Here is a 21,832-nt window from a genome sequence, read left to right on the forward strand (position 1 = left end):
ATGGAAACTCTAAAATAATATATAAAATAAAAATTCCAAACCTGGGGGCACCTGACAGTCTCAGTCAGTAGAACATATGAATCTTGATCTTGGGGTCGTGAGTTTTAGCCCCAAATTTGGGATAGAGTTTACTTTAAAAAAAAAAAAAAGAACTCAGGCCACCTGAATGACTCATTCAGTTAAGTGTCTGACTCTTGATTGTGGCTCTGTGAGATCCAGCCCCACGACAGGCTTCCTGCTGAGCATGGAGCCTGCTTAAGATTCTCTCTCCCACACCCTCTGCCCCTCTCTTCTGCTCCTCCAGCCCTGGGCTTGGGTTCTCTCTCTAAAAAAAAATAATAAAAATAAATTTAAAAAAATAAAAGATTAAAAAAAAATTGAACTCCTTTAAAAGGAATTCTACCTAAAAAACACAATACTCAAAAATTTCAGTGGTTGGACTTGATAGGAGATTGGACAATGCAGAGTAAAATGTCTGTGAACTCAAGGACAGGACAACAGAAATTATCCAAATTGATTTACAAATAGTAGATTGGAAATATTGAGAACAACCACCTGGTCATGGTATTAAGCCATCTAACATATGTCTGAATGAAATAGTGGATGATATTAGAGAAAAATTAGGACAGTCAACATTAAAGAAACAATGGCTGATAATTCTATATATTCCATAAAATATTAAATATAAATGTAAAATATTAAATCCACAGATTCAAGAAGCTCAGCAAACATTAATTAGGATTAATACAGAGAAAACCATAGCTAGACACATGAGAGTCAAAATGCTGAAATACAAAAGAGTGATAAAATCTTGAAATCAACCAGAGTACAATGGCATTCTTCATGTAGGGAAATAATGATAAAATATTGGCTTTTGGCAGTGAAAAATATTTGTCAAAATGTTTGCCTTAAGGAATTTTAAAGATAGACCATGTACTTAATATACTTGTAAACCTTAAGATGATTTCCAGGTAGAAGGTTGAAAGTATCAGACAGGACATTCTGGTTAAAAAAAATGAGAGGCACCTGGGTGGCTCAATCTGTTAAGGGTCTCCCTTCAGCTCAGGTCATGATCCCAGGGATCGAGTCCCACATGGGGCTCCTTACTGAGCGGAGAGCCTGCTTCTCCCTCTGCCTGCATGTGCTCTCTCTCTGACAAATAAATATATAAAATCTTAAAAAGAAAAGAAAAGAAAAGATTTCTCATCCCACTCTTCCCCATCTAATCTTCTTCCTTCTCTTAGAAATTTGGGGGCCTGGTAGCATTTTTTATTACTTTTTTTTATTATGTTTAGTTAGCCACCATATAGTATATCGTTAGTTTTTGTTGTAGTGGTCAACGATTCCTTAGTTGCTTATAACACCCAGTACTCATCACCACACGGATCCCCCTTAATACCCATCACCCAGTTACCCCGTTCCCCCATCCTCCTCCCTTCTGAAACCCTCGGTTTGTTTTCAGAGTCCATAATCTCTCATGGTTTGTCTCCCTCTCCTTCAGTTTTCTCTCCCTTCCCCTATGGTAGCATTTTTTAAATTTGGAAGGTTTCAGTCCCCTCTTACCATGCTAACGGAGCTTTGCTAGTATGACACTCGTAAAATATGGGGTTTCTACGTATCAAATAATAGTTCACTCCACTTAACAAAAAACATCCCCACAGTTCTCTTGAGACAAGCTTATATCTCTGTGTCAGCATAACAGGCTGCTGTGAGACTTCCTTTAAGATTTTTAGGAGAGAGAGAGAGCGTGTGTGTCTGTGTGTTTGTGCATGTGCACGCGAGCACGTGCGCCTACAATGCAAAGCTTTAAGTCTTTAAGGTTCTTAACAAAGACTCTTATCACCACGTTTCATTTGATTTTGGCATTAAGCCTCTTGTCATTTTGAAGCATTTATGTCCAATATTAGTGTTAATTTCGAACACTTGGTAATTTGGAACCCTTTATCACTTGGAACCTTTGTTCCTTTGAGAGAGAAAAGTGTTTCGAAACCAATATCTAGGTATTGGCTTTGCTCCTCGCTGCCAAGGGGTCAGTGTTTGGGATGTTCTCAGCAGATAGAGCTGGGATGAGCTGGCAGAAGCAGGGAGAGGATGAATCATGAGCACAATATATATGTTAACAATGGTATTTGGATTAAGTAAATGGGGAGTCAGTAAAGAATTTTCATTAGGGTAGTAAACTAATTTGTAGTTTAGAAAAATTACTCTGGCAAAACTGTCATGGGTGTATGGAATGTATAAAATATATAAATTATTTAAATATAACTATAATCAAAACATAGGTTTTCTTGTACTAAGTTCCACATATCTGCCATGTGTACCTCTGTAAGAGACATGGTTTATACACATTTAAGTTCTCTAATATGACTAAGTCTTTAAATGTATTATTCCACTGAAGCAAAAGGAAAATAATGATATAGTGTATGTTTATAATATATAATAGAGGCTCCAGGTAAATCACACACCAACACACACACACACGCACACACACACACACGCACGCGCATGCGCACATTAATTTTGTGAGTTTGAGGAGTGGTGATTAGCCCTACATGCAAAACCGCAAAGTGGATAGCTACATTCAAGAAACTGGTATCCACTCCGGAAATGCTGAAGAAATAGTTTTCAGGGAATTGGCCGCCCATTGACTGAGTTGCTTACACACATTTGCCTACAGAATCAGTTGTTGAACGTTGAAAACCTAATGTAGTAAATCACAGCTACTTTTCTACATTTTTATGATTGTTCTTCTTCCCTAAATTATATTAGAGGCAATAAAAATTGATTCTAAGTAAAGTCATTATCCTTTTAAATGAGAGTTACATAGCTCAGGCGTTAAGATATTTGCAAGACAAAGCAATTTTTTAAAAAAGGTTCACTTTTTACTAAATAAAGCTAAAAGAGAAATTGCATATAGCCTCAAAACTGCAATAAGCTAATATCTCCCTAGAAGTGAGTAAGTACATGGGAAAAATGAAATTTATTTTTATAGTAATTTTGCTAATTATTGAATGCTTATAAAAATAAATATTTGATGCTTCTAAAAATAGCAAGAAAATAAACTTATTTTTACTTACCAATTCAAATAAGAAATGGAACAATACAATTTACCTACAGAAAAAAATCACTGTTCTGATTTGTATATATTATCCATAAATAATAAATCTTACACTAATAAACATTCAAGGAACAAAGCATTCCAGTGTTGCACACATGATGCTAAAGTGGGCTGCATTCCTAACCCTGAGCTTAGAATCTAAAATCTTTTATAATTGGCTGCAGGCAAACCTGCCCATCTGCCCAAATTTTGCCAAAAATGGAGAATATGTATATATTCCAAATAGAGAATATATGTATATATTCCAGATAGAGACACCATTTTTATCTTCCGAGGCTATTTGCTGTACAATCATGCTTGAAAAGACTAGCCAGAACAAAAGGCTATCAGTGCCTGTGATCCCAGGACATGCGGAAATGTGACTGACACGNTACACATGATGCTAAAGTGGGCTGCATTCCTAACCCTGAGCTTAGAATCTAAAATCTTTTATAATTGGCTGCAGGCAAACCTGCCCATCTGCCCAAATTTTGCCAAAAATGGAGAATATGTATATATTCCAAATAGAGAATATATGTATATATTCCAGATAGAGACACCATTTTTATCTTCCGAGGCTATTTGCTGTACCATCATGCTTGAAAAGACTAGCCAGAACAAAAGGCTATCAGTGCCTGTGATCCCAGGACATGCGGAAATGTGACTGACACATGCTGTATCGTGTCCCAGTATATAAGAAGTACTCATGGAATGGTAATTATTGGTTTCATTATAATATCAAGCATGAGGTTCAGTTATGGAAATCCACTTCATCTGAGATAATCACCATGCTGAAATATTATAGGTTGTCTTGTTATTATCATTTAAGGTTGAGATCATTAACCCAATTTAAAACATGGCCAAACATGGTATAAAATTAATTTCAAATCAAACAACAAAATTTAGGGGTGCCTGGGTGGCTCAGTCAGTTAAATGTCTGATCGTTGGTTTCGGCTCAGGTCCTGATCTCATGGGTCGTGAGATCAAGCCCCACTTGGGACTCTGCACTCTGGGGAATCTGCTTGAAGATTCTCCCTCTCCCTCTGCCCCTACCCCTACTTGCATGCTCTCTCTCTCTCTCTCTCTCAAATAAATAAATGCATCTTTAAAAAAATTGAATAAACATTTTTCTCTTTTTCTGAATGTGCATTTTTCTTTAAAACCAGGTACTTTTGTTGACAGATACTTAAATCCAAGATCTATCTTAACTCTGAAGACCTTTGAACATAACCTAGAAATGACAGAATGAGGCACACACAATGGATAAGAAAATATGAAAACTAAAGCAAAGCTGCAAAGATTTATGAAACAACCTTCCTTTATTCAGATAAAATTACTAAATGGTTAGCTCAAATAACTCTACTTACATTATTTTAACCAGGTCATCAGAGGGCAGGAGAAATAAACTTCTCTCTATCAAATTCAACCTTGTGAAAATAATCTCAGTTACACAATCTAAATGCTCAGAATTTGGGGTTTCAATAAAACTAAAGTGAGACAGTTCCCTTTCTGAACATATATTTGTTATTACACTTAGGCCCCTTTTTTCTCTGATGAAGTCACCCTTTTAAAGCTTTATATCCTCTCATTTGCTGCCCCCATCAGTAGATTTATTGATGTCAGTTAACTGGCTACTCAGTCCTGGGGGCTGTCCTTGCACACACCCATTCTTTATGCCCATAGAATCAGTTATAAAGCAAAACTTTCAGTTTATGAACCACAGTTTGCTAGATAGTTTGAGTGGGCTTTGAGTGCTATCTCTGAGTGAATGGCCCTGAAGATGACACAGTCTCCATTAATTACATAAGAGCAAAGGAACTGGTAGAAATGGTTGACCTTTCATATCCTTTTTAGTTAGCCACGTGGCATCTCCACAGGAAAAGTAAGGAGATTCGACATACAGAAAGTCTGGGTTATAGTTCAAGCTTCTTGTGGTGGCTTTAGTGGATATATCTCTTAAATCCTTAAGAAGAAGGGCATGTTATAAATTATGTGTTTTAGTCAGCTTTCACTGCTATATCAAAATACCATAAGCTGGGTGATTTATAAACAACAAACACTTATTTCTCACGTTTGTGGAGGTTGGGAAGTACATGATCAAGGTGCTGGCAGATTGGTATCTGGTGGGCTCCTGCTTCCGGGTTCCTAGACAGCTGTCTTATCGCTGAGTCCTTACTAGGCAGAAAGGGAGAAGGGAGCTCTTTAGAGTCTCTTTTATAAGGGCACTAATCTCACTTGAGTGCTCCACCCTCAGATCTAATCCTCTCCCAAAGACCCCACCTCCAAATATCATTGTGCTAGGGATTAGATTTCAACCTAGGAATTTGTGGGGGACACAAACATTCAGTCTACAGTACNGACAACTTGCAGGCAGTAATTTAGATGCCTGCCAGAATAAAACACAATATTCCTTAAAGGAAGATGACATATTTTGGGCTCCTTGTAACTTGTTTCCTACAATATCCAGCATTTTATAACAACACACAACAAAACATTAGATTTGTACTTAAAATCAAAGGAAGGGGAGACATTCAATGGAAATTGGATGTAATATGTTACAGATATTGCAGGTGCAGACAAGGAGTTAATTAGCTATCCAAAATATAGATGTATCTTGAAGGCATTGTGAGTTTAGTTCCAGAACACCACAATAATAGAAACATCAGAATAAAGCCAGTCAAATGAATTTTTTGGTTGCCAGTAGAGAGTCTCACCTCGATGTTGATGGCTGCTGACTGATCAGAGTGGTGGTTGCTGATGACAGGGGTGGGTATGGCAATTTTTAAAGTAACACTGAAGTTTCCTCCATTGGTTGATTCTTCTTTCATGAACGATTTCTCTGTAGCATGCAATGCTCTTTGATAGCATTTTGCACACAGAACTTCAAAATCAGAGTCAGTATTCTCAAATTCTGTCAATGCTTTATCAACCAAGTGTATGTAGTATTCTAAGTTCTTTGTTGTCATTTCAACAATCTTCACAACATCTTCACTGAGAGTAAATTTCATCTCAAGAAACCACCTTCTTGTTCATTTATAAGAAGCAGATCTTCATCTGTTGAAGTTTTATCATGAGCTATATCATGAGTTTGTCACATCTTCAGGCTCCACTTCAAGTTCTAGTTCTCTTGCCATTTCTACCATATGACCATACTGGGTGGAGTCCACTGAGTCTTGAACCCCTCAAAGTCATCCATGATGGTTAGAATTAACTTCTTTCAAACTCTTGTTCATGTTGATCTTTTGAACACTTTTCATGAATCACAAGTGTTCCTAGTGGCATCTAGAATGGTGAATTCTTCCCATGTTTATACTTAACTTTGCTCAGATCCATCAAAAGGATCACTGTCTATGTAAGCTATAACCTTTCTACATGCATTTCTTAAATAATAACATGTGAATGTTGAAATTATTCTTTGATCCAGGGGCTGCAGAATGGATGTTATATTAGCAGGCATGAAAACAACGTTAATTTCATTGTACATCTCCATCAGAACTCTTGATTGACCAGGTGCTTTGTCAATGAGCAGTGATATTTTGAAAAAATATTTTTTGTTTTTTTGTTTGTTTGTTTGTTTTCTCGGCACTAGGTCTCAACAGTGGGCTTGAAATATTCAGTAAACCATGTTTACTACAAACTGTTGGCAACAATGTGCTGTGTTCCATTCATAGAGCATAGGCAGAATAGTTAATTCTTAAGGGGCCCAGAATTTTTAGGATTGTCAATGAGCACTGGCTTTAACTGAAAGTCACCAGCTACGTAGCCCCTAAGAGGAGAGTTAGCCTCTCCTTTCAAGTTTGGAAATCAGGTACTGATTTCTCTTCTGTACCTATGAAAGTCCTAAATGGCATCTTCTTCCCATAGAAGGCTGTTTCATCTATGTCGAAACTCTGTTGTTTAGTGTAAACACCTTCATTAATTACCTTAATTTATCAAAAAGATAACTTTACGATTCATGTAATAATAGAAACAATGTATTGGATGACTACAGCATGTGAATGAGGGGAATGAATGACAGCTTTACCAAAGGGGATGGGAAGGAAAATGAATGAGGGGAATGAATGACAGCTTTACCAAAGGGGATGGGAAGGAAAATTTTAGAGTACTATGTTATAAGATTTCTATACTACACATGAAGCAATACATATGAAAATGTTGCTAAATTAGTTAAAATATATGATATATGCTATAGGATTACCACTAAAATTATTTTTAAGGAAATATAATTTAGACTTCTGCTTACCCCCCCCCACCCCCTCTGGACCAGAAGCACTGTGCTCTAACCCCAACCTACTCAACTAGGTTGAAGCCCAGCTGGCACCAAAATGCCAGCTTACCACTCTTCTCTCATGAACTCTGACACCAAACTCATTGGAAACATGGCACTATTGCCTAACATAGGTCAGTTCAAAGGCCCTGCCCCTAGAAAGACAAAAAATACAGCTATTGTAAATGAGGCCATCTATTACTTCAAGGCCAATGTTTTCTTCAAGAACTATGAGATTAAGAATGAAGCTGATAGAACCTTGATATATATATAGCTCTCTACATTTCTGAGTGCTAAAAAACAAACAAACAAACAAACAAAAAATAAAACTCCAAAAAGTGCAATTCCAAAAGACAAAGTGAGAAAGAAAAGTGTATATGGGGAATCACTAATGTTCCCATTCCTGGAGAGCCTAATTTTCCACTTAAAGCAATTTATACTAAACCTGCAAACAAGAAGATGAGGTGATGGGGACCTACTTACAGAAACTGAGACAAGAGACTGGACTGACTTTGTGAGAAAGTTTTTCACCCTCAGAATGTTAAACCCAGCAAGTGCTGGACTTGTTTTATGAAGAGACAGTTCATGAACAAGAATGCCTCAGGACCTGGACAGTAAAAGGAGCCTGGGCAGACACTGTTTGCACGGCGACAGCAGCATTTTATAGCAAGATGCACACAGTTCTTTCCCTTTATTTGATAAAGTTTTATACAGAAGAGAGCATGTCTTCACTTAAAGAAATCTTTACCAAGAATTTCGGTTGGGGAGGGAAGAGTGGGTTGTCAAAGTGTGATTTTAAATTTTCCACAGTTTGAAGCTGGTGCTTAATAACAGTAAGTAATAATAAAGAAATTTCTAACATTAAAAACCAGAAATATAATTTATACTTTAAAGGGGAGATAAAATTAAATCAAAATGTTCAATTAAAAACAGATAAAAACAGGAGAAAAGTAATAACAAAGTTATTTAAAAAAACCCAAAATCAATGAGTATAAAACATTATAAACATGAGAGAGAGTAATCCAACTATATCAGTACTCAATTTAAATGTGACTTGACTAAATACACCAATTAAAAGACAGAAAGCATCAGAGCAGATTAGAAAATAGTACCCAACTCTATTTTGTCTGCAAGGAACACCCTTTAAATACAAAGACTGACCGAGGTTAAAAGTAAGGAGATGGTGGAAGATATACCATGCTACAACTAATAAGAATAAAAAATAATAATAGTATTTGGAATAGCCTTTTTAATTTCAGACAAAACAGATTTGAGAAAAGAAAGGTTATCAGGGATAAAGAGGGGCATTGTGTAATGATAAAGGAGTCAATTCTTCAAGTTAACACAGAACTCTCCCATGTGTATGTACCTAACAAGAAAGCACCAAGACACAGGAGGCAAAAACTGACAGACCTGAAAGGAAATATAGACAAATCTACTATTATAGAGACACAAAATCCACTCTTAGTAATTAATATATCATGTAGTCAGAAAATTGATTAAGATATAAATTACCTGAACAGAACTATCAATTAAATTGATCTAATTGTCATTTATACAATACTCCTTCTAACTGTAGCAAAATACGCATGCTTCTTAAATTCATATGGGACATCCATCAAAATAGACTACATAAGGGGTCATTCAACACCCTTAGTGCATTTAAAAGAATAATGTTAAGGGTTGAAAAGATATGATGAAGCTCTAACCCCTGGAACCTCTGAATTTGACCTTATTTGGAAATAGTGATATGCAGATGCAATCAAGTCAAGATGAGGACATTAGGGTGAGTCCTAATCTAATATAACTGGTGTCCTTGTAAAAAGGGAACAAGATAGAGACATATAGGGAGTAAACAGCCATGTGAAGATGAAGGCAGAGATGGGAGTTATGTTACCACAAGCCAAAGGACACCAGGGGCTGCGGGAGGCTGGGAGATGTAAGGAAGACTCCTCGCCTTGAGTCTTCAAAGGGAACATGGCTTGGCTTTGAACTTCTAGCCTCCCAAAATGTGAATGAATAATTTTTTGTTGTTTAAAGCCATTTAGATTGTTGTACCTTGTTAAAGCAGCCCTAGGAAACAAATACAAATGGAAATCATACAAGGTGTGTTCTCTGACCACCATGGAATTAGACTAAAAAGTAAGAAGAGAAGGACTGCCAGAATATACACAAATATCTGGAAATTCAATGATACATTTCTAAATAACCCAAGGATCAAAGAAGAAGTCTCAATAGAAATTTAAAAAGTATATTTTGGACTAAATGAAAATGAATACACAACTTATCAGAATCTGTGGAATGAGGTAAAAGTTTTGTTTCAGAGAGAAATCTTTTCCTTAAAATGCATACTTAAGAAAATAAAGATGGAATGGATAAATCAATAACCTAAGTTTCCATCACAGGAAAGTAGAAAAAGAAGGGCAACTTAAGTAGGAAGAACAAGATACTAAAATTGGAGGAAAAATCAATGAAATTTAAAACAAGACAACCATAGAGAAAATCAACAAAATCTCAAACTAGTTCCTGGAGAAGATCAATAATATTGATATATCTGTACTCAAGTTAACCAATTGGGAAAAGGAGAAGAGAGAGACAGAAAGTCAAGAGAGAGAGTGAAGAAAAAAGCAATACAAAACACAGATTATCACAAATGAAAAGGGTTCATCACTAATGACCCCACAGACATGAAAACAATAATAAAAGAATGTTTTCTGTAAATATATACCTACTCATTGTAATTTAGATGAAATGGAACACTTCTTGAAAGACACAAACTACCAAAACTCAAATAAGGGAAAATAGGTAACCAGAAAGATCCTACATCTATTACAGTAATTGAATAAAAATATTAATAACCTTCCAATAAAGAAAGCACAAAGCACAGATGGTTTGACAAGCAAATTCCACTAAATATTTAAATAAGAAATCATTCTAATTGTCCATACTTTGTTCCAGAAGATAGAAGCAACAGGATCATGTCTTACCTTGTGCTTATGAGGACAGCATTAACCTAATCCAAAATCAGATTAAAAAAAATTTTTTTTAAAGAGAAAATCTAAAGACCAATATCTCTAATAAATATAGTTGCATAAATTCTTAACCAATATTACCATATCAAATCCAGTAATATAGAGAAATAATTATATACCACAACCAAGTTGATAATTCCAGGCCTGGAAGGCAGGTTTCACATTCAAAAATCAATTAATGTAATCTACCACATCAAAAAGTAAAAAAAAAAGCATTTAATTTTATTATGTTTTAATTTCAATTCTAGTATAGTTAATATGCAATGTTATTTTATTTTCAGGTATACGATATAGTGATTCAACACTTCCATACATTACTCAGTGCTCATCATGTGTCCTCTTCAGTTCCACATGTTTTTGAGTTTTGCATAAAGTTGATAGATAATTGTCTTGAATTTTTGTCATTCAACATTATGTTCATGAGATTCATCATGATTTTGCTTAAAGCTGTACTTCGTTTTCATTCTACTTCTGATGGATATTAAATTTGAAACTTTCACAGACAGAGCTGCTATGGAAATTATGCATCTGGTTTCTTTGAGGAGTAAATTGCTAAACCTTCATCTTTATTGGATAATGTCAAATTCTTTCCCAAAGCGCATGCCAATTTATACTCCCACCCACAGGGTATAAGTGTTTTCGTTGCTCTGTTTCAGCAGTACTAAATGGTGTGTGTTTGTTTGTTTGTTTTTTACTAATTGTGAGTTGTTAAATGTTATCTCTGGTTTTAATTATTCCCATAATCTCTAATAGAGTATATTTTTATAGTTTGAAAGAAGATAAAAAAAGAAAAATCATGATTATATAAATTGACAAGCACTTGGAAAAAATCCATCATCTGTTCTTGATAAAAACTCTCAGAAAACTAGGAAGACTGAAGAAGTTCCTCAACTTGGTAAGGAACATACACAACAAAACAAAGCAAAACAAAACCTAACAGCTAGCACCATAATTAAATATGAGAAACTGGATGCTTTTCTTCCAAAATTAGGAGCAAGGTGAGGAGATCCTCTCTCCCTACTTGTGTTCAAACTCATACTGGAGGTCCTAGCTAATATAATAAGAAAAGCAAATGAAAGCTGTACATATTAGGAAGGAAGAAATAAAGTCATCTTTGTTTGCATCTAGCAGGGATCCTATACTAGAATAAAGGACATGAGATAAAAACTAAAGAAATATGAATAATGTATAGACTTCAGTTAATAATAATGTATCAATATTGGTTCATGCGGTATGACAAATGTATCACAGTAATGTAAGATGTTAATAAAGGAAACTGGGTAACAGATATATGGAAACCTTCTTTGCACATCTTTGTAGTTTTTCTGTAAATCTAAAACTCTTCTAAAATAAAAATTTTGTTTAAAACATTTTAGGAAAAATATATGTTATGCTGTGCTTTATTTAAAAAGACCAGGCAAAATCAATACTTAATCTTTTTATTGAACACAACTGTGTGTTTCGGTGCACACCTACTTGTGTGTATGTGTGTTTAAAAGTGGAAAAAAATTATTCTGAAAGATAGACAAAAACGCATGGATGTATTTATTTGTATAGAACATTTGGGATTGAGGATATGATTTAAATCCCATCTTTATGTTATCTGTAATATTTCAAAATGCATAAGGAAAATTATACACTTAAGGCATGGATTACTTAAGGCATTATTTCTTTGAAAAAATAAAGGGCCAGGGTACTTAGAACCAAACTCTGTGGGCATAAACTGCCACACCATTCTCAATTAGCGGTGTGGTTTGGAACAATTCTTGAATAACCGTTCCCTCCTATGAAAAAATATAAGCACTTATATTTACCTTAATATTGCAGCAGTTCCTTTACTTTGCAACCCTTATCTCCTCCCGAGAAGTCTGCACACGTAAAATTATTTCTCAGATCTCAATGCTCTCTCAAATTACTTTCCGATTGGGTCATCTATAGCGGAACAATGAATTCACCATTTTAAGGATCTCTGGATGGCTGGTAGGCATAGGAGTTGAGGTGAGAGTTTAGTTGGAAAGCTTAAAAGTAACTTTAGACCCCAAGTAATGTTTCTCAGCATCGATACAATTCCCTAGTGCATAGTTTGAGAACTTAGTCCCTAAGGCAAAATCTGATTGCTCTGTAAGAATAAACAATCTCAGCCATTATGTAAGTATATTGTATACTTATATACAACCATCCAGAGTATATTGTAATTGAACATTATATACAAAGTCTCTGTTTTGCATATTTTTCTTATGTAAATTATTCCTCTATAAATGATATCTGTCTAGTCACACATATCTGGGTGTATCACATATATAATGTGTTAAAGGCTTATTAAACAGACCAAAACACAAATCTCAGGAAATGTTGCATGTAGTTTTTCTCAAGTTACCGGAAGTTTCCCTTTTAGTTCCCTGAGAAATCCTAAAAGAATACTGCTTCCAACAAAGGGACTATAGAAATCCAATACCATCACAGAGGATTTTGAAAAATGGCTCAAGAGCTTTGAATATTTGTGTTAGATTCATTTACCATCTAAATCTTGAGAGGGCTGGAATAGAGCAGCTCTAAAAACCTATTCTTATGCATTCTCCATGAAAGAAGATTCCAAAATTGAAGTAGGCATCACTAAGAATGTCCTTCAAATAGGGTCAAAAGATATTGAAGAAGCAGGGCTTATGTTTCGATTCTTGGAACACCATGAGTTCTTGACTTTGGTCAGTTGCAACTTGCCAGTTGCACCTGGCCCAGGTCCTGACCAAAATCAAGATAATGTAACATCTGTTAGCTGAATAGCCAATCCTGTATCAGATAGTTTAACTGTGAGCACCACTCAAAATTGTTTCAGAGCAAGTTATGTAACCTGTGGTTTTGCCTTTGAATTTCAGTCAACTGTGTGCTTCCCAGATTGTATCCCTCGCACCCTAAATAAATGTTTTTAGTTGCTTTTCAGCCTCCTCTTAGTCGATCTCTGATTCCAAAAGATATAAAGTGTTAAATTAATTAAACAAGGAATCCATTAGACTGAGGTGGTGCTCTATATAAGCAAACCAAAATGTAAGCCTGTAAATGCCTCAAGGTTCTAAAATCAAAACACTAAGGATAACCAATCATAAATAGCCAACTAGTCTTTAAGCTATGGCCAATCAAATACTTCCTTTCGTTGCATGTTTTTTGTTTTTTGTTTTTTTCTTAATTACGTCTTTCCCCAGTCTCCTTGTAGGTGGAGCATTCCTAAACACTTCCAGCTTGGCATGGCCCAATTTCAATAGATTTTTGTTCAGATAAACTCTTAACATTTCTAATATGCCGCAGTTTATGTTTTTAATTTTATCTTTTTTTCCCCTTGCCTTGGTGTATCTGTTAACAGTTCAGAGCACAAAAAGAAAAGAAGGGGACTTCCCCAAACAGCAATACTATCATTCCTCAAATCACACCACTCAGCTTCAAAATGAGGCTGAAGATCCAAATTTCTTTACTCCAAGTTCAAGGCTTTACCAAGCATGTTGCAGGTTGGATTGTTAGGACTTGAGTCATCAATGGTCCTCAGAGATTCTAGAATAACCATGAAAGCAAAATCCTGTGAAGATTTATATAGATCACAGGACTCTCTCTTTTCTCCCAGCAGGGAAGAATAGAAACATTTGCTGTCCCTGCTTTTCTGGCAGGCAGTGCTCTTCATGTCACGTTTAGCAAGCAGAACCTGATGTTCTGATTATCTCAAGATTTCTGAAGCTCAAACCAACAACTTCATTTTGAGAGTCCTAAGTTGCGTAATACTATAATACCAGAAGGAAATGTAGACCAGCATTAACTTCATAAAATCCCAAGAATGAGAAATGTGAGTGATAAATAGAAACTAAAAGAATGAATTAAACTAATTAGGAGAAGATATGGAAATTCTATAGACAGATATATGTAGGGAGACAAAGAATTCTCCATAGGTAATTCTTAGATCACTAGTAATAGATGTGAGTGTGTTAGCATATTATAAAGTGTTTGTGCTTACTTTAGTATTTGATTGTCTCTATTCAGTGTGCACCAACATACCTTACAGCTAGAAACTAATAGGGGTCATACAATATTCCTGATTTTAGGATAATAGAATGTACAACCCTTGCTGAAAATTGCTGTGAAAGATAGACAGATGAAGCCAACGTGATCTTGCATACTTTCAAGGCCAGCAGTCAAAATCTTTATTTACCCCTTTATGATATCTCTAGATATCAACTGTTTCCCAAAACAGCTCTCAAGGTGTGGGTGTTCTTTAAAACTACTTCAAATTATTTCCGTGTTTTCTCCTGAATTCTCCTAAGGCAGAGGGAAAACCAGAGTCTAATTTATAACTCTGAAGACCGGGACCTAATTTATAACTCTGAAGTTCGCTGGAGATTTTAAGAGACAGCAGTCTCAGCTCACTGGCTACTGAATGAAAGGTCCTTTTTTATTTTTTAGAAACAAACATTATATTACAGTCGTGTTTAGCCCAGCTGGGGAAGCCTAATGTAGCTTGAAATAAGTTTTGTTATGAAGTAATGATTCTGAGTTGGAATGCCTAGTCTTGCTGTCCAGGGGTGTTTACAGAGCCTAGCACCATCTTGGGAGAAAAAATTTGAAATAAAGGCATGCATTGTAAGGGATTATAAATAACGGCTTCAGCTGCAACCACAGGGTTTGATTTAATTTGTTTGCGGCTCTTTCTGTGTGGTACTTTCCCTTCCTCTGTACTGCTAAATTGAGCTTCTTTGGTTTCCATAGTGATGCCCCCAGGGAATGTCTCTTCTACTTGGTGTTTGGCTTCTGACTGTTGATTTCTGGTCTTAACTCTGTGTCATAAACCCATTTTATGCTGAATATCACTGAAAGGTATTAGAGAATCCATTTGAAGAATCAGTTTGTCAGCCTTCTCTTTTTCCCCCAAACTGGATAACGCTTGAGCTTCTAAAATGTAACAATTCTCCTAAAGGAATCAGAATAAATCCTTAAGAGCAAACAGTCTCAGATACTTTCCAAATAAATGCTAAACAAGTACATTTAACTTGACATTTTAGAATCACCTCAAAAGCCATGAAAAAACAAATCTGTCTATAATGATTAGCTAAACTTTTAAATTAGTGATTGCTGATGAGTTTACTATATAATTTAAAATACTCTTTAAAAAAATAATGTTGGGGCGCCAGGGTGGTTCAGTTGGTTAAGCATCAGACTCTTGGTTTTGGCTCAGGTCATGATCTCAGAGTTGTGGGATCAAACCTCGTGATGGGCTCTGTGCTCAGCATGGAGTCTGCTTCAGATTCTCTCTCCCTCTCCCTTTCCCTCCCACTCACTCTGTCTCTCCCTCTCTCTGTCTCAAATAAATAAGTAAAATATTTAAAAACAATAGTGTTAATAAGTTTTAGAGACAAAAATTAGCATATGAACTATTGTGTGAGGCACTATGGGTACTGCATGGAATAGAATGGAATGGACTAGAAGTTAACAGTTTGGTATCTACTCCTAAGATTTAATCAGATGCTGTGTGACCTTGGGCAAATCAGTTCATCTTTCTGGGTAAATACTTTCTTAACAGCATCTTAATGAGTGCTCTAACATATTATATGTATTTGATAGGCACTAGCATTTTCCCTAATTTTAAATGAGAAAACTGAGGCACAGAGGGTCTAAGTGATATAAACAGGATCACACAATTAGTAGGAGAATTAATCCTATTATTCAGCTTTTAAACAAGTCCAAAATCAGCACCTGCTCTCTTAACCAAGACAGGGTATGTCATTTGAACCAAATAATCTACATATTTGGAAAAGTAGACTGAGGTTAAGTAACTCACTGAGGGACACTTAACTAGCTGGAAGCATCATTAAGACCTATATCTTGTGTTCTTTTCTCAAATACAGCAAAACTATAAAAATGTCTATGTTTTTATGACTCAACTACACTTTGTTCTTTCAGAAAGAGAAGTTAATAAAAGCAAATGCAATAAATTCTCACAAAAAATAAGTATAAAATTTGTAATGTGCACTTCAGATTTTCTCAAACAACTTGAAAATATTGAGGAAATCTTATTCTCAGTGTTTATTGTCAATAGTGCTGATTGTTCATTTAGGATAAAGAGTGTATAAAAAAATCAACTCTTTGCTTATAAGAATTAATGTGAGTTACTAAATGGTGATTATGTATTTACAGATGCATCACACAGCTCTTGTGCCCTGTCCTCCTCCCCACCCCAGCCCCACAAGATTCCACAGTACTTGCCTTTTACTTTGGCCATTTTTGTTGTAACCAGCTTCATTCAGCTGTGACCCCATCTTGCTTCAGTTGAACCTCCTTTTTCGGTCCCAGCTTATTTCAGAAGCTTCAGTCTAGGAGAGGCATCTTTTGGGAACTGCTGACATTCACACATCTATAATTTGGAAAGGCAGTACTTGACCAGTGGGGGAATGATGCTCATCTGTGCTGGAATCATCTCACCAAATAAACTTCATGCATATGTTTCTTTGACTTGATTTCCTCTTTCTGAGGAAATCCAAGCATATACATGAGGTTAGAATGTCTAGATGCTTTTTTTTTTTTTAATGAATTTGCCCTCAATTCTACCTATATCAAGAGGGAACATGCTATAGTTTCAAAGTTTTTATGGACAGTTTTATCCTTGAGTGAGTTTAATTCTAAAGGTCTTTACAAATAATCAGTTGAAAGTACCGTTTGTCAAACTCTTTATAATTTTTTATGCTGTGCATTTATTTTATATAAGACATACACACACACACACCATTTTTCAAAACATATCAAGACATATAAAATAAAAGTTAAATATGTATCAAAATATAATTACTCAATTTTACAACATATATATCTGTGTACATATCATGCATACACAGAGTATATAATACCATATTTTATACATGGAAAATAATGTCTTAGAGTTTGTTAAACCTATTCTTTTGAGACCATATTACATCAAAAATTAAGGATGCCATGAGACCAGACAATGGGTTTTATAAACAGTTTCTTCCATATTTGTTGCAGGGCTGAGCAATATCCAGATCTCATGGCCTTGCTTCCAGACATTTGTGGGCCCTTTCGTCTGCTGAATGGTTTTCAGGGCATCTCTCTTTTGGTGACTAAAGGCAGATGAGAAAGACCTCATGCTTACTGTTCAAAGCTAAGATGGTAATGTTCAGAGTTAGAGGTACTGAAAAGCAGGCAATGATCTCTCTCTCTTTATTCCTCTTCTCAAAGAAGAAAGTGAGAGTCCATGATAACCTACAAACAATTTTAATTTTCCTGATTTTGGACATTGAAAGGCTGATTTCTTCCTATTATTTAATATTGAATTATTTAAATATTCTAATGATTAAAATATGAAGAAGAGTATGAATAATTTCTAAATAAATGTGCCTAAAGCACAAGATATTTAGAGATCTCATGTTCACTGTTTTTGAAGATAAGCAGACTCTTTTGGTAGATGTATACTGATTATGGTAGAACTTCAATAATATTAATATTAATGACAGTAATTAGCATAACAAAAATAGTATGACTTTTAAGAACATTTATGGAACATAACACTATGTACTAAGCTTTCATATAAACTCTTAACATCTAATTTCTAATTAATCCTCACACATCCTATTTGTTATATTCCCTGTTTTTATGTTATTATCCCTGTTTTGAACACTGTATTATGTACTTGGCATCCTTACAAAATTCTAATATTGAATTTCTAGTGATTGCATATACACTATCTATTAGGCGTATTATTACCATTGTTCTCAAAATGAGAAAAATGAAGCACAAAAGATTAAATTATATGCCTAAAGTCATATAGCTAGTAAGTGATGTAAGCATGATGGAAGGCAGGTGGTCTGACTACAGACTACAGCATTATGCACTGAATTACAGGGATCAGGACTATTTGTGTCACTTCATAAGAAGTTTACACTGTTACATTTTGGGTAATGGAATCTTGGGCTTAGGACAGAATTGTTTTCCCAAGGGTCTCCCAAAAAAATTGCACACCAAATGCAGATAGTGATAGAAATTCATGATTGTTTTTATTTTATGTTCTTTGCTTTTTGCTTTTCCGAATTCTCTATAACGAGCATGGTTACCTTTGCAATAAAACCAATCACTGGAATATATTTAAGTGTCAGGCACCTGGGTGGCTCAGTCGGGTGGGCATACTCTTAATTTCAGCTCAGGTCATGATTTCAGGGTGGTGGGATCAAGCCCCAAGTGGGGCTCCCTGCCCAGCGAAGAGTCTGCTTCTGTCCTTCTCCCTCTGCCCCTGCCCCTCCTTGACCACTGTCTTTCTCTCTGAAATGAATAAACAAATCTTTAAAAAAATAATGTATTTAAGTATCATGGAGCTATGGCAAAAATCTAACGTATAAAATAAATCTGCAAAATACACCACAGTTAAAGTTTGCATCCTTGTGATCATGTTTTAATTATAATTTTTATAATATATAAATTGCTATGTTATACATACCAACCAACTGTGTATGTGTTGATGGAATATTAAAATACTAAACTTATGAATTTAATGTTTGCCAAACTATTTAATTTTATTATGAAAATTATTTGATCTACAACCTTTTGCTGTTATTTTTCTGTCATAATTGACATCTCATATTGTAAAAGTTATCAACAAAATGGTATGTTTAAATTTTATAACACAATTATATATGCAATGGTTATTTAAATGCCTCTAAAACAAAATCTCTTACAATATACAATAATTTTTATATATTTATAAATCTATTTATAAATCTCTTTTGACAGTTATGTAAATGAATGTGGTATACTTACATCTTAAGAACATATTTTGATCTTAATAATGATTAAAAGACTGTCAATAATTTTTTTACACCATGAAGTCCTAATTGTATCTTTCCCTTATGAATTAATGATGCATATATTAACTATTTCATTTTCCCCCAATTATTTAACTGTGGATAGGAGAAAATCTCAAAGTACATATCCCTTCAGTTCAGTTTAGTTAGTATAGTCATTTTTATTTTTAGCTAACTGAAGTACTTTTTATATAAAGTTTCCTTTGCAATATGTGGCAAGATTTACATGTCAATTCAATTAGCATTCTTTCTACGGTCTTTGGGTTCTATCTATACCACATTGTGCAGGGTTGTGGCAGTAATATGACTTAGATGGTCTACGTCTCTCCTCGCTGGTACCTAGTTTTTGTCCCTATATGTCTCCATGTTTTGGTCAGTAAATGTTACAGCTTCATCCCTCTCTGCCTTACCTCTCTGTCTATCCAGGCCAGTTCATTTTTTCAAGTGGCTTATATGTTTCTCTTTGGCTACTAGAAACTCAGTGAGGCTATTTATGGGGCTTCACAACTTACTCAACACATAAGAAATGATTACACTACTTTCTGATCATTGTCGGGAAAAGTAGGACTTCTGCAAGCCCATTTTCAAACTCATCTGCCTAAAGATATTACTTAGCCATTTTTAACTGGCTCCATGATATACTGCGCTAAAAAAATGTGAGACCATTTTACAGACCTGGGACACACACGTGTAGAGATTTATGATCTCTCCTTTTAGTTCCTTAAATTCGATCTGGGAATTCTGCTTGTCATACTAACATTGGGCCAGTAGAAATAATTGTCACCATGAGTTATTGCTGGAATAATGCAGCATATATATGAAATGAATTAATTATTTAACCAACGTATAGACGTATAACACTTTCTTTATATTCTTTCCCATTTAATGAGATATAGGCATCTTCTATCCTTAAATGTTTTGTCATATAGCATCATCAAAAGCATAGCAAGGATAAGACTAAGTTTCTTTGAAATGACATCGATAAGGTGAAATCATATGAAAATGTGTTTTCTTGACTGATAAGCCATAGTTTTATAATTTTTGAATCAATGCATTAATGAATTTAATGTACCAACCTTAAAATTTCAGCGATTTAAATATATAATTTTTTTTCTCGTTCTATCACAAATTAGTGACTATGTTTCTAATGAGATGTTTGAGTCCCTCAATATCAAACAGTGCAATTTCAAGATGTTTAAGGCTAAAAGGGCAGAGCAGTTCATTATCTGATAAAGTAGACTGAAGAATGGCAGCAAGAATTCAGTGTATGAAATAAAAGCCATTATACTTATTGAAGGGTTTAAATTATATTCATAAAATAATAGCCTCTGAGCTTAGTTATAACCCATGAAAGGGAACTAAGGATCATGTGTGCCACTATGGATTAAAAGAATTATCCAGTGCTGGATAATGTGTGATTTGTAAAAACAGTGTGTGTATTCAGACTTCTGTATGATGCTCTAAGTTTCAAGACTTTATTTTCTCTTATGCCTAAGTGGGAAAAAAATGCAGTGAACAGCTAAAGAAATAATCAAAAGTCCTTTTACACGATTAAACCAAAAAAGAGAATCCATTATTTATAAGTCTTTATAGATGAAAGCTAAAAGGGAATATGATCACCAAAGGAATGGAGTGGATGAATATCAAATGCTCAAATCCCTAGCCATTAATATGTGAGAGAATCCTTTGAGGCAGTGTAAAAATGAAGACAGATCAAAATAAAATAAAATGACTGTCCTAAAACACAAAAGATTGAGTGAGGGTGAACGAAAAATGGACTTAATTAAATTTAAGCTCTATTTGAAGTGGGTATTCAAGAAATGAGCCTTTTTAGATTGTCATAAAAAGGTAGTGATGCTTGAAGTTCTATCTGAAGTGTGTATCTGTCTACATCTACTCACATGTATTTACATGCACACATACTCCATTTACACAGTACCTGTACTTTAATTACTGTGATTACTATTAAGTTTGGTGAATATACACCATATTGTTATTTGTTTTGTGTAGTTTTATCAGTTTTATGTTTCTTTGCTTTTGCTGTCTTGCCTTCTCTTAGATTATCAAAACTTTCCATGATTTCCCCCCTTTTTTTGTTGTGATACATTCTTTTACTCTCCTTTTAATGGTAACCCTACCGAGTAGCGTATACATTCTCGACTTACTATTGTCGGATAGAAATAATTTAGTTTACCATCTCTAGTCTGCTCAAATACTAGAACCTTTAAAATTCATTAACCACTATTTTGAATCATTTTGTCATGCATTTTAATTTTATATACATAATTTAAATTTTAAAAGACATTACACTTGTGTTGTACAGACAAGTTATATGTATGCATTGATGTCCTGTTTATGTTGTTCTTTATTAATATTTGAAATCAATTTCCATCTTTTACTACGGAGCTACTGGTGGCACATTCTCTCCATATTGGTTTATCTGAAAACATCTTTATTTTACCTTCCTCTTTGAAGGATATATTCTCTGGGTATACAATTCTAGGTTGGCAGTCACATTCTTTCTGCAGTTTAAAAANCTGTAAGAATAAACAATCTCAGCCATTATGTAAGTATATTGTATACTTATATACAACCA

At 34.8% G+C, this 21,832-nt stretch overlaps 1 pseudogene; it reads left to right on the forward strand.

Moving 5' to 3' along the window:
• The first annotated feature begins 7,422 nt into the window (after window positions 1-7,422).
• Window positions 7,423-7,982, forward strand: LOC100475653 (annotated as a pseudogene).
• The last annotated feature ends 13,850 nt before the right edge of the window (window positions 7,983-21,832 follow it).

This window comes from Ailuropoda melanoleuca, chromosome 16 (assembly GCF_002007445.2).
Source record: "Ailuropoda melanoleuca isolate Jingjing chromosome 16, ASM200744v2, whole genome shotgun sequence".
In the NCBI taxonomy this organism is placed as follows: Eukaryota; Metazoa; Chordata; class Mammalia; order Carnivora; family Ursidae; genus Ailuropoda; species Ailuropoda melanoleuca.